This window comes from Equus asinus, chromosome 27 (assembly GCF_041296235.1).
Source record: "Equus asinus isolate D_3611 breed Donkey chromosome 27, EquAss-T2T_v2, whole genome shotgun sequence".
NCBI classification, from domain to species: domain Eukaryota; kingdom Metazoa; phylum Chordata; class Mammalia; order Perissodactyla; family Equidae; genus Equus; species Equus asinus.
In genome coordinates, this window is record NC_091816.1 from 34,387,737 (window position 1) to 34,402,551 (window position 14,815).

The window sequence follows — 14,815 nt, forward strand, 5'->3', positions numbered from 1 at the left end:
ATGTATCTGGGTGAGAGAATGATTCATCTCAACTTATGAACGGAAGTGTAGATACTGAATATGTATTACGGTTTATGGCAAATGGAAAACAGCCAAAAATATCACTGACTGTTCCTCCTTTGAGTTAACTGACTGTGTGCAATAATGTTATACAATAATGGAGATGCAATAATAAATGATATTTTTATTGTCTAAAATTGATAAATAGCTAACACATGTATAAAGCAGCACTTGTAAAATGATCTGCAAATGAACAAGAAGAGGAAAATAGCACAATAGAAGAAAATTGGGAAAAGGATATCAACAAGTAATTTACAGAAGCTTAAATCCAAAAATATACAAACTCATTAATAAAACTGAAAACCATTTATTATGAGATAAAAGCAAAATAAAACAACAAAAGTGCTATCATCCTATACTTACTTAACTGGCAAAAACCACAAAGCTAGATAATGTCAAATGTTGGAGAGGATTTGGGAATGCTGATCCCTCCATATGACTGCTGGGAGTATGCTGTGCGCCTTTCTGTCATGCTTGTTATATGATTTGTTCTTAGATCAATATCCCAAAGAACTTCTTGCAGTAATCTGTAAGAGACACCACCAGACTGGTCATGGCAGAATCATTTATGCTTCTGGGGAGCAATGTCACTATCACCGGGAGGGTGGAGAACAAACTTCAAATGTCCTCCCATGTACACAGCAGTTGTGATGGTTAAGTTTGTGTGTAAAGCTGACTGACCACGAATTACCCAGACTAAACATTATACCTGGGTGTGTCTGTAAGGGTGTTTCTGAATGAGATTAGCATTTGAATTGGTGGGCTCAGCAAAGTATATTGCCTTCCCCAATGTGGGTGGCCATCTTCCAGTCTGTTGATGGCCTGAATGCAGCAGAAGGTGGAGGAAAGGGAAATTCGATTTGAATTCTTCCTGCCTGGTTGCTCGAGCTGGGGTATTGATCTTCTCGGTGCTCCTGGTTCTTAGGTCTTCAGACTTGGATTGTAATCCACATCATCAGCTCCGTTGGTTCTCCTACCTTTTGACTCAGACTGAATTACACCAGCAGCTCTCATGCGTCTCCAGCTTACGGGTGGCAGATCATGGAATGACTCAGCCTCCATAACTGTAAGAGCAAATTCCTTATAATATATGTATGTATCTCCTGTTGGTTCTGTTTCTCTAGAGAACCTTCATAATACTGTCACCTATGGGGAGAAAGAGAGGAATTACAATAGAGAATGAGGAAAAAAGGAAATAAATTACATTAGAGAGGCATCTGGAATGGATAAATGATAATGTACTGTGAACTGAGGAGTACGATTCGTTCAGAACTTAGTACATGAGGTCAAAGAGGGAAAAAAAGAAAAAAAGCAACACAACATTCTATATCCCACTGAAGCCAATTACAACTAATTTTAAAGTGATTTAATTTGCAATATCAACAAGACCCTCAAGTATATAGTAATAAACACACGCACACACTCAGATATTCACATAATATATAGGTGTGTGTGTATATGCATTTGTGTTTATGTATTTTCTATTGAAGACCATTAAAATAAGACCAGAGAAAAGAAGAGATATTCTTTATTTTTTGATGGAAAGAGTCAAAATGAAATACAAAATGATGAAAATCTTTAACTTAATATATACATTCAATGTTATTATAAATCTCAACAAGGATTGATGAGGATTTTAGGCTGGTTACTTTTAAAACTGCACATGAGAAGCAGGCTCCGAGGACTGGAATTTTGCTTGCCCTTTTGAGAGACATTTACATTTGTGAAGGAAGAGGGGATGACCTTGTAGGGACCTGAAATTGGCCACCCCAGGTTATGTCTCTTTGGCATCGGGATTGTTTGGGGCTGATTGCTTTTGATAACAGGGACAGGGAAGGAGGCTCTGGGGAATGGAACTTGCCCTTGTTGGGACACGTTTACATTTGTAAGGTAAATCTCTATCTGTAAAAGGTGCCTCCCTCTCTGTGCCAGGAAGAAGAAGAGAGATGACCTTATCCCTAGAAACTGTTAATGGGGAAGGCAAGAACTTAAGTTGGTTGCTGTCTGGCAATCTCATGTAACTGATTTAGGGTGGTGGCTTCTAACCTTTCTAACCTTTACTTAATCCGATTTGATTCTTGTCTAAAAGTCATGGGATCACCCAATGACCAGACCCCACCTGCACTGATACCATTTTAACTTTTTTTTCATGTTCTTTCCTTTGTCTTGTGAAGAGATGACTCATGTACCCATGCCTTATAAAATTAGCCCTAACCGTCAACTCGGGGCAGCAGCAGGAGCTCTGACTGCCCGTGGGTCTTGTCCCCACGCACCAGCTCTGCCTGCCCATGGGTCCTGTCCCCATGCCAGCAGGGGCAGCAGCAGCGGCTCTGCCTGCCCCTGGGTCCTGTCCCCATGCCAGCGGGGGCAGCAGAAGCGGCAGCAGAAGCTCTGACTGCCCATGGGTCCTGTCCACATGCTATTCTATACTATTCTCTAAATAAAAGAGCACTACTGCCAGATCTTATGAGTCTAAGAAATCTTTCTTTCTACTCCTCGGCTCACCGACCCCGCATCAGGATTTTTAAAATTTTTCTTTATTTAGCTTATGTCAACAATTTGATCTTAAAATCTAAGTTAGAAACTAAAGGGTCAATAATACCAAAGATATCTTAGAAGAAAATAAGGTTAGAAATTTACTCTACCAGATACCAGGACTTAAGACCTTGAGATTCCCAGTGAGCAAGACAAACTGACCAGTGAAACAGAGTAGGGAGGCCAGGAATAGATCCCTACTGTTAGAAAACAGTGGTGGCTCAGATCAATGTGGATAAGATGGTCTATGCAATAAGTGGTTCTGGACAATTGATTATCTACATGGAGAAATACAAAGTTAAGTATCATATCATATAGCATATTGGTGAAGAACCTAGACTCTAGAACCTTATCAGGTGGGTTCACAATCCACCTCTCTAAGACGTGCAGCCTTTAGGAAGTTGTTTAACCTTTAGTTTCCTTATTTGTAAAACATGCTTAAAGATAATACCTAACTCATGGAGTTAGGGAAATTAAAGGCCACCATATTAAAAGTGCGTATAGTAGACAATAGATATGTGTTAGCTAGTGCAATTATTGTAAATCCTATTACAATCCTGCACAATTAGGATTGTTTTTCTCCTGGTTAATTAATTCATTTATCCATTCAAAGTTATTGATTGCACACCTGCCACTTACCAGGCACTGCTTTAGGAAGAGGACTTAAGCCAGTGTGGGAAGCAGAAATGAATCCTGCCTGCGTGGAACTGTCAGCCTGGAGGAGGGAGACTAATGTGCACAAGATAAATAAGTGAAATGTATAGAATACTAACTGTGAGGGGGAAAATAGGTCAAGAATGGAATGGGTAGGGTTATGGCAGGGTGTGTGAAATTAAAGTGTGTGGTCAGTGAAGCCCTGATTAAAAGCTAGTATTTGAATAACATCTGCATGGAGAAAATGGAAAGGAGTCATGGAGACAGACTGAGAAAGAGGGTTCCTCCCCTACCCTCTACTCTTGCAAAAAAAATACAATGAGTACATGAGGTCAAAGAGGGAAAAAAAGAAAAAAAGCAACACAACATTCTATATCCCACTGAAGCCAATTAAAACTAATTTTAAAATGATTTAATTTGCAATATCAACAAGACCCTCAAGTATATAGTAATAAACACACGCACACACTCAGATATTCACATAATATATAGGTGTGTGTGCATATGCATTTGTGTTTATGTTTTTGGGTAAAAAACAAGGAATGTGACTGCTGGATCACATGGCAAGAGTAGCTTTAGTTTTATAAGAAACTGTCAAACTATCTTCGGAAGTAACTGTAGCACACTGCATTCTGCCAGCAATGAGTGAGAGTTCCTGTTGCTCCACATCCTCACAGGATTTGGTGTTGTCAGTGTTCTGGCTGTATGGCGATGAAGTAGTCTATAGCTCAATTATGTTCAATTGACTGCTGGTGTTGTTGAGTTCAACTATGTCCTTAACGGTTTCCGCCTGCTGAATCTATCCATTTCTGATAGATGGTTGTTGAAGTTTTTAACTGTGATAATGAATTCATCTATTTCTCTTTGCAATTCTTTCAGTTTTTGTCTGAGGTAGTCTGTGGCTCTGTTGTTAGGCATATATGGATTACGGGCTATTATGTTTTCTTGGAGAATCAACCCCTTTATCATTATGTGATGCCATTCTTTATCTCTGATAACATTCCTTGCTTTGAAGTCTGCTCTGTCTGAAGTTAATATAGCTACTCCTGCTTTCTTTTAATTAATGTTATTATGGTATATTTTTCCATCCTTTCATTTTTAATATATCTAACTTTATATTTCAAGTGGATTTTTTGTAGATAACACATGGTTCTTTTTTTTAATTCACTCTGACAATCTGTGTCTTTTAATTGCTTCATTCAGACAATTGATGTTCAAAGTGATTATTGATATAGCTGGATTAATGTCAATCATACTGATTACTGTTTTCTATTTGTTGTCCTTGTTCCCCTCTTTTTCTGCCTTTTATGATTTGAATTGACCGTTTCATATAATTCCATTTTTTCTTCTTTCTTAGCATATCCCTTATACTTCCTTGTTAAAATTTTTTTAGTGGTTGTCCTAGATTTTGCAATATACATTTCCACTAATCCAAGTCCTCTTTCAAATAACACTATACCATGTCACAGGCAGTGCGTTTTACAATAACAAAATAATTCTAATTCCGCCTTCCTATCTCTAGTATCATTGCTGTCATTCATTCCAATTATATATAAGAATATATATATTTACACATACGTTATATACATAAGCATACATAATAGAATAAATTGTTGGTGTTACGTTGAACTATCTGTTAGATAAATTAAGAATAAGAAAAAGAAAAGCTTTTATTTTAGGGTCACTTATTCCTTCTTTGATGGTTGTCCTTTCTTTATGCAGACCCAAGTTGATGACCTATATTATTTTTCTCCTCTCTAAAGAACTTCTTTTAACATTTCTTGCAAGACAGGTCTACTGGCAACAAATTCCCTCAACAAGTCTTTAGTTCTCTCACTCCTGAAGGATAATTTCATAGGGCACAGAATTCTAGGTTGGTGGTCTTTTTCTCTCAACATTTTAAATATTTCACTCCATTCTAGTCTTGCTTACATGGTTTCTAAGGAGAAATCAGAAGTAATTATTATCTTTGTTCCTCTACAGGTAAAGTGATTTGTTTTGTTTGACTTTGTTTTTTCTCTTCTTTCAGGGTTTTTTTTTCTTTATCTTTGATTTTCTGCAGTTTGAAGATGATATGCCTCGGTGACACGTTTTTTGGCATTTATCCTGCTTGCTGTTCTCTGAGCTTAATGGATCTGTGGTTTGGTATCTAGCATTAATTTGAGGAAGTTCTCAGTCATTGTTGTTTGATACATTTTTCCGTTCCTTTCTCTCTTACTCCTCTTTCTGCTACTCCCCCTACACCTTTTGTAGTTGTCCCACAGTCCATGAATGTTTTGTTCCTTTTTGTTTTATCCTTTGTTCTCTTTCCTTTTCAATTTTGGAGGACTCTATTGCTCTATCCTCTAGCTTTGAGATACTTTCCTCAGTCATCTCCAGTGTACTAATAAGCCCATCGAAGGCATTCTTCCTTTCTGTTACAGCATTCTTGCTCTCTAGCATTTCTTTTTGGTTTTCTTAGGATTTCCACCTCTCTGTTTACCTTGCCCATCTGCTCTTGCATGATGTCTACTTTATTCGTTAGAGAAGTTAGCATATTAATTATAGTTGTTTTAAATTCCTAGTCTGATAATTTCAACATCCCTGCTGGGTCTGGTTCTGATGCTTGCTCTTGTCACTTCAAATTGTGTTCTTTTGCCTTCTGGTATGCTTTGTAATTGTTCTTTCTTACGCAGACATGAGGTAACAGGTGAAAGGATCTATTGTAAATGGGCCTGGAGTAGTGTGATGTTGAGGTACAGAAGGAGGGGAATATTCTATACACCTGTGATTAGGTCTCAGTCTTTTAATAACCCAATGCCTCTGGACTGAGAACTTCACAGGACTTTCTCATTTTTTTCTTCCCTTTAAGTGGGACATGATGGCTAGAGTGGGCTGGAGTTGGTATTTCCCTTCCCACAGGTTAGCTAGGCTCTGATAATACCTGGCTGTTTAGGTTCTAGTTAACTAGTTTCTCCTGAGGGCAGGCCGTTTAGGTTCTAGTTAACTAGTTTCTTCTGAGGGCAGGCCTTGTTAAGAAGAACAGAGTGCTGGGGCATTTTAAAAAATGATTCCTTTTCTCCTCTGGGATGCAGGAGAGGATTTTTCTCAGATATTTACTGTGGGAACCTGAATAAACTCCTGAAGCTAGATTTCATAATACCGTATGAGTCCCCCTGTGACTGGGTCCCCCTGGAGTTTTTACCTCTCAGACTTGTCCACTCTGAGCCGTCAGCAGTTGTCAATTACAGCTCAGCTTTTCCTGCCCCAGTTCTGGTTCTCGCGGTGGTTTCCGCTCCTCGGTCTCTGCTCCAGGAAGCTGTGATTTTCTGTATTTGCCTGTCTGTCTCTCTCCAATCTTGGGGGCAGTGCTTAGCCCTGTGTCCTCCTCCATCTTACAGGTACAAGAAGAGCTGTTGATTTTTTTGGTGTACTCAACTTTTTACTTGTTAGGAAGGAGTGTTGATGTCCAAGCTCTTTACATGGAGCTGGAAACCACCTTCATCTAATTTTTATTCTTTTATAGTCAATCTAGTTTTTATTCCTTTAGTTGGTTTTAAGCTCTTCCTTGGTTTGTTTAATCTATTACTTCATTGTAACAATATATATGGTTTAAAAGATTTATCCTGCTTATGTTACACTTTTTAAGGTTGAGGATGTATTTTTCCATCAACCTTAAGAATTTCTCAGCATATTCCACTGCCACTCTGATTAATCGTGTTGAGATCCTCTTGTTCTTTCTTCCACTTTCCACAATAACTATTTTTTCTTTAGTCCCATCTTACCCTCCACGTGCTATGTCTTGAATAAATTCTTCAAAACTATCTTTGGTAAATTGCTTTTTCTGTTTTGCTTTATCAAAACCTCTCAACACATTCCTAGATTTTTAATTTAAATGAATGAAATGCTAGGTAAGATAAAGTTGAGAAATAGTGCACAAGAAAGGAAGAGGATGCTTTCAAAACCTGACTAGGGATATGTTTAGGAAAGAGGCTCATTAGAATTTTTTAACTGAGAAAATTAAAGCGTCATTCTCCTTTCAGAGTCTGATTTCCATAATTGCAATAGCTGAGTTTTTATAGGCATCTTATTTTACCGATTTTTTAAAAAAAAAAATTTTTGTTAATTCTCACATAAGGTAATTTGTTTCCCTTTGTGTTTTGTAACTTTTCACTGTGAACTCATATTTGGTAGGATGATATCTGTGAAGGTCCTGAGGGGCCTGGATGAGGTTTCCTATGAAAAGCGTTCGTAATGGGTGCTACAGAGCACTAACAATCGTGTTCTGCTTTATTTTCTCAGGTTAATATTTTCCCAGATTACTGTAGTACATATTGGACCCATAGACCCATGTGAAGGCAGATGTATTTTTTAATTCTTTTAAATATTTTTTACCCAAACTCTTGGACCAAGACAACATTTCTCTCATATTCTTTGGTTGGTTGGGCATACTTTTCTGTATTCCACATCTTCTCTCAGAGGACAGTTCTTTCAGGTCTGGATTTTTATGGGTTCAAGTTCCATAACATGGATGAGCCCAAGACCTTGCCTCAGCTAATACAATCAGCAGACTCTTTCCTCAGGGCCCTTCTAACATCAGCTTCGCTTAGCACTCAGATGTACAGTTCCTTTTCATTTTTAGACCATACAGATTTTTTAAAAATTTCTTTTGAGTTTAATCATTTACTTAAAATCAACATTTGTTGATTTAACTCATTTTTCAAGAGTTAAACCTCTTGCCCATAAATACTTTTATATTGCCAGAAATAGATGTCCCAACAATTTCTTTCAAGTAAGAAATTAGTAGTGTTGGAAATTTCATCCACTTTCTAGTTACTATATTTCCTGACTTCGTTAGTCATGTGTAAATGGTAAATATTTGAATCTATCACAGATGTAAACGAAAACACTCTTGCCTTCACTCTCAACCTAAAAAAAAATGTAGTGTACTACCTACCATTTCCCATCTCAGAAATTGCTCTCGAACTATCGACTGCCTCTGAGAAAGGGCAGCTAGTATGTGTGTAGGGCACAGAGTTCCTTTCTCTTGAATCCCATGCAGGGAAGGTATTTTGTTGATTCTAGCTTGATTCCAAGATATAACTTTGGAATCATAGCACACTGTTATTTTATAATTACCTTTCTAAAAATATTTTCATAGTCTACTTTCATTAGTATTCTAACTGTTTAATAGTAATAAGAACATTTGAGGGATTTTTTTTGCTCGTTTATTTTATATGGCACAGTTTAGGGTGATTTGATGAACTTTAATTTGTGATCTAGCTGGATAATATAAGTAGTGATGGGTAATTGTACTGAAGAGGAAACATTCTACTTTGCATTATTTAACTTGGTGTAGATTCAAGGAGAACTGTTGTTTTTGAAAAACAACCAACACGGGAAATTGTCATTTTCCTTGCGTGAGCTGCTCAGCTAGATAAAGACTGACATTTTCAAATAAATAAGTTTATTACTATTTTTAGTCTTGGTACAATTTTATGTTTCCCATGTCTTACCAGTCATGAGTGTCCATTTTTAAATAGATTTTTTCCTCTATGACCATCTCCACTTGATAAAAACTGACATTTCTGAAATAAGCCACCATATATTTGCTATTTTTAGACTTTGCCCAATTTTATATTTTCGTTTCTAACAGGTCTGTCTTTGTATAAATTCATTAACTTTAGAACATTGTCTAGAATTGAAAAGTACTTAAATTGTTTAATAAATTAATAAATGCAGTTCTTCAAATGCAAATATAGACGTGAAAAATCAACCTAAAAGAAAATATAGCAAATCAACTTTAAATAACCCCTAATATATTAATGTTCTCCTGATTAAATCATATAAAATTATTAAAGTACTTTTGGAAGTTTCAAATATATAAATACACATGAATAATTTGAAGGAACTTATATAGGAGTTCAAGATTATAAAAGTAAACACAATATTCTATAAACTCTTTAAAATTGTACATGTAAGTATTGATGTCTGCAGTCATGATAGTTGGCATAGGGTCATTTTGTAAGACTTTTCATAAATATTGTCCAACTGTTTTCTACTTTTTGCACACATTTTGCCTCTCAAAGTCACTTCCTTGCCTTTCCACTGTATTGACTGGAAGATGCCTGTTATCAGTTCTTGTCCTTGAGTTTCCACATAGACCTCAGTGTTGATCATATTCTGTCACAGTGCAAGCCATAAGGCAAAATGAGTAAATTTAAAATTGTTACGTTTGTGCAGATAGATGTCAGATCAGATGACCCTGAAGGAAGCAAAAGCCAAAGTGTGACAGCCCTCACCATAGAAATCACTGGCCCCAGCCCGTTTGTCTCCTCATCAGAAAAGGGACAAAACTGCCACCCCAAGAAGCTTGTCAACAGTGATGGCTTTCTCAGCTATTAGGGATTTCTCAAGCCTGCCCCAGGTCACGGCATCACTGCTTTAATTGGAATTTGGATAGCTATGATTTCACTAAGACGTACCATAATTTCCCTTTCTTTCTTACATTGTGTTATGTATTTATTTATTATCAATTCATTTATTTATATCCTGTCAAAAATAAGTAAATGCGTTTAAAAATGAGCTTATATAGGCTTATTTACGCTATGGGAAAAAATAACCCTGAAATTTGAGGGGCTTATAAAACAAATTATTTCTCACTTATTGTCCCCTAGCAGTGCCTGTCAGCTTTAGATAAGATTTTGTGGTTAGTTGTGGCATGTTAGGCCTCTCGTGTTTCAGCACTGGGATCCAAGGTCTTCCACACAAGGAGATGGGAGAGACAGCACAGTACAAATGTCACCATATCGTTTCTATCCAAAACTCATTATCCAGAATTGGTCTCATGGCCCTGCGTATTTTGAATAGGGTTAGAGACATTTAACCCTCCTGTGTGCTCCAATGGAAAAGAGAATCAGATACAGCTGTAGAATCTCTAACTGTAGGAAAAACTGGCTATTTGCTTTGACCTGTATTGCTTTTGGACACACAGAACCACAATGACCTCTTCATCCCCACCTGATTTTTGTTTTGTTTTCTTTTGTTACTTCAAGATGGCACACACCATACCAACCAGAAAACTGAGCAGACACCACTCTCACGTAATGAAAAATGCTGCATCAGATAGAAAGACCCTCCTTCCACTAGCAGCACTCTGTTCATCCCTTCAGAGGGTATGACTCCTCTGGGAACAGGGCAGATGTCATGGAATATTTTCTGGTACATGACTCTAGATGCAGAGCATGGGTACGGATATGGAGATTGGAAAAAATATCACACACGGTACTTGTGGAGGATGTGACCTTCCGCCTATACCATGTCACTTGATAGACAAGTCACTGCGATTTCTGGATTAGAATCATGCTTGTTGGACTCTACTGCATATCATTATCAAATTATATTCGAAGGCAAAAAATAGTTGTGATTTCAACAGCAGTACAGAGTGGACATAATGCTGTGATATGATAAAATTATGTATGTAGATATGTACTTAACAACCCAGTTTGATAAAACCCTGAGTGTCACTGATGTCGCCATTTGTATGTATTGAGTACCTACTGTAGTCCACGTCAGTGTTGGGTGCTGAGGATAAAATGGGACGTAAATGGCCTCAAAGATTCTACAGTGTACTGCTTCATGCAAGAAATATGTCAACAGATGAACATCACCACATCATCCTCCAGCCTCACACGTACAGGACATTCAGCCGAGGGAGAAATAGTTAACAGGCTTCTACAGAGGTGGTCTGAAAGAGAAAGGTAAGAAGCACTATGTTCCACATCATCTTCTGGGGACTAAATAAAAAAGAAATTAAGAAAATTGTTTTAGGAATGCTTAAGAAATACTTAACTTTTTTATAGTGAAATCTCTAAGTGATGGTGATAAAATTAAGAAAGTGTATTCCCTACACAAGAAATTAGAAAACAACAGGACATTAACAAAGTTAGTAACAGGATAACAATAATGACATCAACTTGTTAGATTCTCCCAGAAGCAGACCCTGTGCCAAGGATTTTTGCATGTGTGGCTTATTAACGATGGACGCCCCCCCCCCCCCCAGGAAATTCCAGTAAAGGAAAAGCATGATAAGGGAACGTGAAGGAGGCCACCCAGCAGGAAATTACCAATTGTTGGAAGTGTCTGTGTTCATGCTGATAGTGCCAATTCAAGTGTTTTCTTTTACTTTACTGTGAGAGCATACTTATTGAAATAGTCCATTTTTAAACTATTTTAAGGCACCATTTTCTACAGTGTCATACAAAGTGTTCAATTACACTGTTATCCAAGTTTAGTCACCTCTGTTTCCTTTCTCTATCTTTTTTTAAATTTATTTTTCTTAACCCTTGGCTAAGGCATCCTGGGTTTACCTCCAAGTGTATGCTTCCAGATGATTTCTTTATTGCTTTGTTGTCATCACCCAAAATCAATGGTCAGGTAAGAAAAAAAAAGGGAAGTTTTCTTCATAGGAACTATAAATAACACGGGAACACAATATACCTAATATTTCACATGAAATTTCATATGATTAAGAGAGAATTGAAAAGAAAGCATAAAACAAATATAAGACTATGAGGTTTCTGTCTAAAGTTCATGAACTTTTCAAAACCAATATCTTCTTTTTTTTTTTAAGATTTTAAATTTTTTTTTCCTTTTTCTTTCCAAAGCCCCCCAGTACATAGTTGTATTTTCTTAGTTGTGGGTCCCTCTAGTAGTAGCATGTGGGACGCTGCCTCAGTGTGGTCTGATGAGCAGCGCCATGTCCACACCCAGGATTCGAACCGCCGAAACACTGGGCCGCCTGCAGCAGAGCACTCGAACTCAATCACTTGGCCACGGGGCCAGCCCCTTTATCTACTTTTTTTTGGTCTTAGTCGATGATAATATGGTTTGCCTTTGAAAGATTGTTTCTTTAGCACTTGAAAATGTTACTAAAGCTTTTCTTCACTTTTAGGTCTTTTGTTTTTATAATGTACAAACACTGCAAGCCAGACAGAACAAGAAATAAAATTAAAAGTTAAATTGTATGTAGCATTTAAAATCTAAAAATATACAAAAACACAAAAGATATTTTTTAGAGCCTTGGATGTTATAAATTAAATCAATAGCAGCAGATTTGTAAACAAAAAGTATAACAAAATTCCAAAGCAGAAGCCCACAAAAATCCACAAAATCTACTAAAGTTAATAAATTCAGCAAAGTTTCAGCCTCCAAGATTAACGTACAAATATTAGTTGTGTTTCTATAATCAGAAATGAGCAATCTGAAGAGGAAATTAAGAAGACAATTCTGTTTACAGAGTTTAATGGTTAAGATGACAAATTTTGAAGCGAGACTGCTTGAGGTCAAGACCCAGCTGCCACTACTGAACATGAGATTAGTCTACCTGTTGGAAGAGGCAACTTTAGTGTAAGTCTTATGTGTTCAAAAACATGGATAAATAAGGATGTTTACTATCTTGATCCACTTCAGCTTTTCCAAGGATGATTTATTTGTCAGTAAGAAGTATCCAAAAGATTTAAAACTTTGCTGAGAAGTTTTAAGTGAAAAGAATTCTACAGTTCTATATTTATAAAAATCATAAGTGTATTTCAATTAAAACGCACTTATAGTTCTTTAACCACATTTCCTTTGAACACTCTTTAATATATTTACAAATAGATTTCAGGAATGGTTGGCTCAACCTCAAAATGTTTATCCCCATGCAAACTAAGGAAGAGAGTTCATCACGATATAACTGTAAAAATTTTAGCACAAGTATCCATAATTGTATGGATCAAAATGTGCTATGTATTTCCTCGCTTTTGTGTTCAGTGGTAATGACACAATCACCACAGAGACAATTAGGAAAGTCATGTTAATGCTTTCAGTAATTTGGCAGGTAGGGCCCAATAGAATCTCCAACGTGGGGTATGGCTTTGCCAAAACTTTGAGGTGCCAACAGGAGTAAGTCCCTCTTCTTGATTTGGGGGTGCTATGTCCAGTCACGTATCATGTCTGAGAATCTATCCTCTTTGTGTCCAACTGATTTATCCTCCATTTTCTTTAAGAAAAAAAATTACCATGCCTCTCTTTTTTGTGTTATTACCTAACTTCACACTTCTCCTTTAGGCACATGTTTCACAATAGTTTTTAGCAAGTCTACCAACTTTTACAAGTTTTGCAGAAAAACAAATTTAATTTAACAGCTAGGTGATAAATCATTTGAAATATTCTTTGAAAAATCATTTATAGTTAATCTTGGAAGGAAAACTCATCTCAGTTTATTACCCAGGTTCTCTTTACGGAAATTTGTGCACAATGGTCACTTCTGGATTTTATTTTCTTCTTTCATCCAGGTAGCACTTTCTAATGTATAATCACCTGTTAATCTCTTCCAAACAGTGTTGATGAAAAGTATCAAAAATCTTAGGCTAGTCTTACATAGTTACTCATGATTTACAAATAAATAAGAAAGTGATTTTTTCCCATTTACTTTAAGCTTAAAAATAGCTTAAATAGCCATGTTTATTATTTAATAGTGACATTAATTGAGGATAAGATAATGAAATTCCCCATCTCATTAATAGCTGTCTGTTGAATAATATTTTAATTTTACAAAATACATTGAAAAGTTTCATGAAAAATTAATTAGAGACACAAACAATTTGTTCATTTTAGGTAGAAGTATCTTATTTCATCAAAAATCTCTTGGGGAATGCTTAAGCATTAATTAAGAAAATCAGATCTAGAGATCAAAATAAGTCATGTATCTCCTAGGAGTTTAAGTCGTTTAATATTCTGGAAATAGCAAAATGTTCGTCATAGTACAACACTGCTTTATCTCTTTGTTCTGTTCTGCATGGAGATTCCTTTAAATTTTAAGGCTTCCTATTTATGTGCGTACAGTTTCAAAGCTATTAATAGATTACTTATTTGTAATTAAGGAGAGCCAAGTTTCAATTCCTGTGATAAATCAGGGAAGTGAACCTTAATTGCTTCACAATTGTCTTTGACTATATTTCCTGTCTAGTCTAGCCAGTTTGTAAATATTTCAAAATTGTATTTCATTTTTTACATGCAAGTAGACAATAATTCAACATCGTCACTTCCTGTAACTAATTTGAAAGAAAATCAATTCATATGACTGGTTCCCTCTAATATATGCTTATTCTGTTTATTAACTATCAGAGTTATGCAATAGTGGAGATATGATTCTTTACAAAGTTTATAAGTTATTAAATTATTATAAATTAAATTTTACATAGGCCGTTTCAGAAATGTTGAAATCTTGATTTTTTGAAGCCAATTTAATGATAAAATGTAAAAAACATAGTTTTTCTCAATAATTTTAATAGCTACTGGTTGTTGAAGTCATTTTGACCAAAGTGAATAACCTCAGGATTCATTTTCACCTTCTTCAGCTTTTAAAAGTACAGCCCATTTAATTGAAATTTTATCATTTTTCCTGCCACTTCAGTTTAATTACTTTGAACACTTTTGATATTTTTCAGAAGCACATATCATCCTAAAATTTTAACTTAAAAGCTGAATTAACTCATCAGTGGTTCCTTTTTGTAATATTCATATCCTTTTGAATTTGCATACA

General features: G+C 36.1%; 1 long non-coding RNA gene across 1 annotated transcript in view; it reads left to right on the plus strand.

The window, feature by feature from the left end:
* LOC123281450 (uncharacterized) overlaps positions 1-14,815 on the plus strand; it is a 264,300-nt gene that overhangs the window by 136,420 nt on the left and 113,065 nt on the right. The window contains exon 3 of the long non-coding RNA XR_011498909.1: positions 986-1,126. This is a non-coding gene — a long non-coding RNA (uncharacterized lncRNA). The remainder of the gene's footprint in view (positions 1-985; positions 1,127-14,815) is intronic.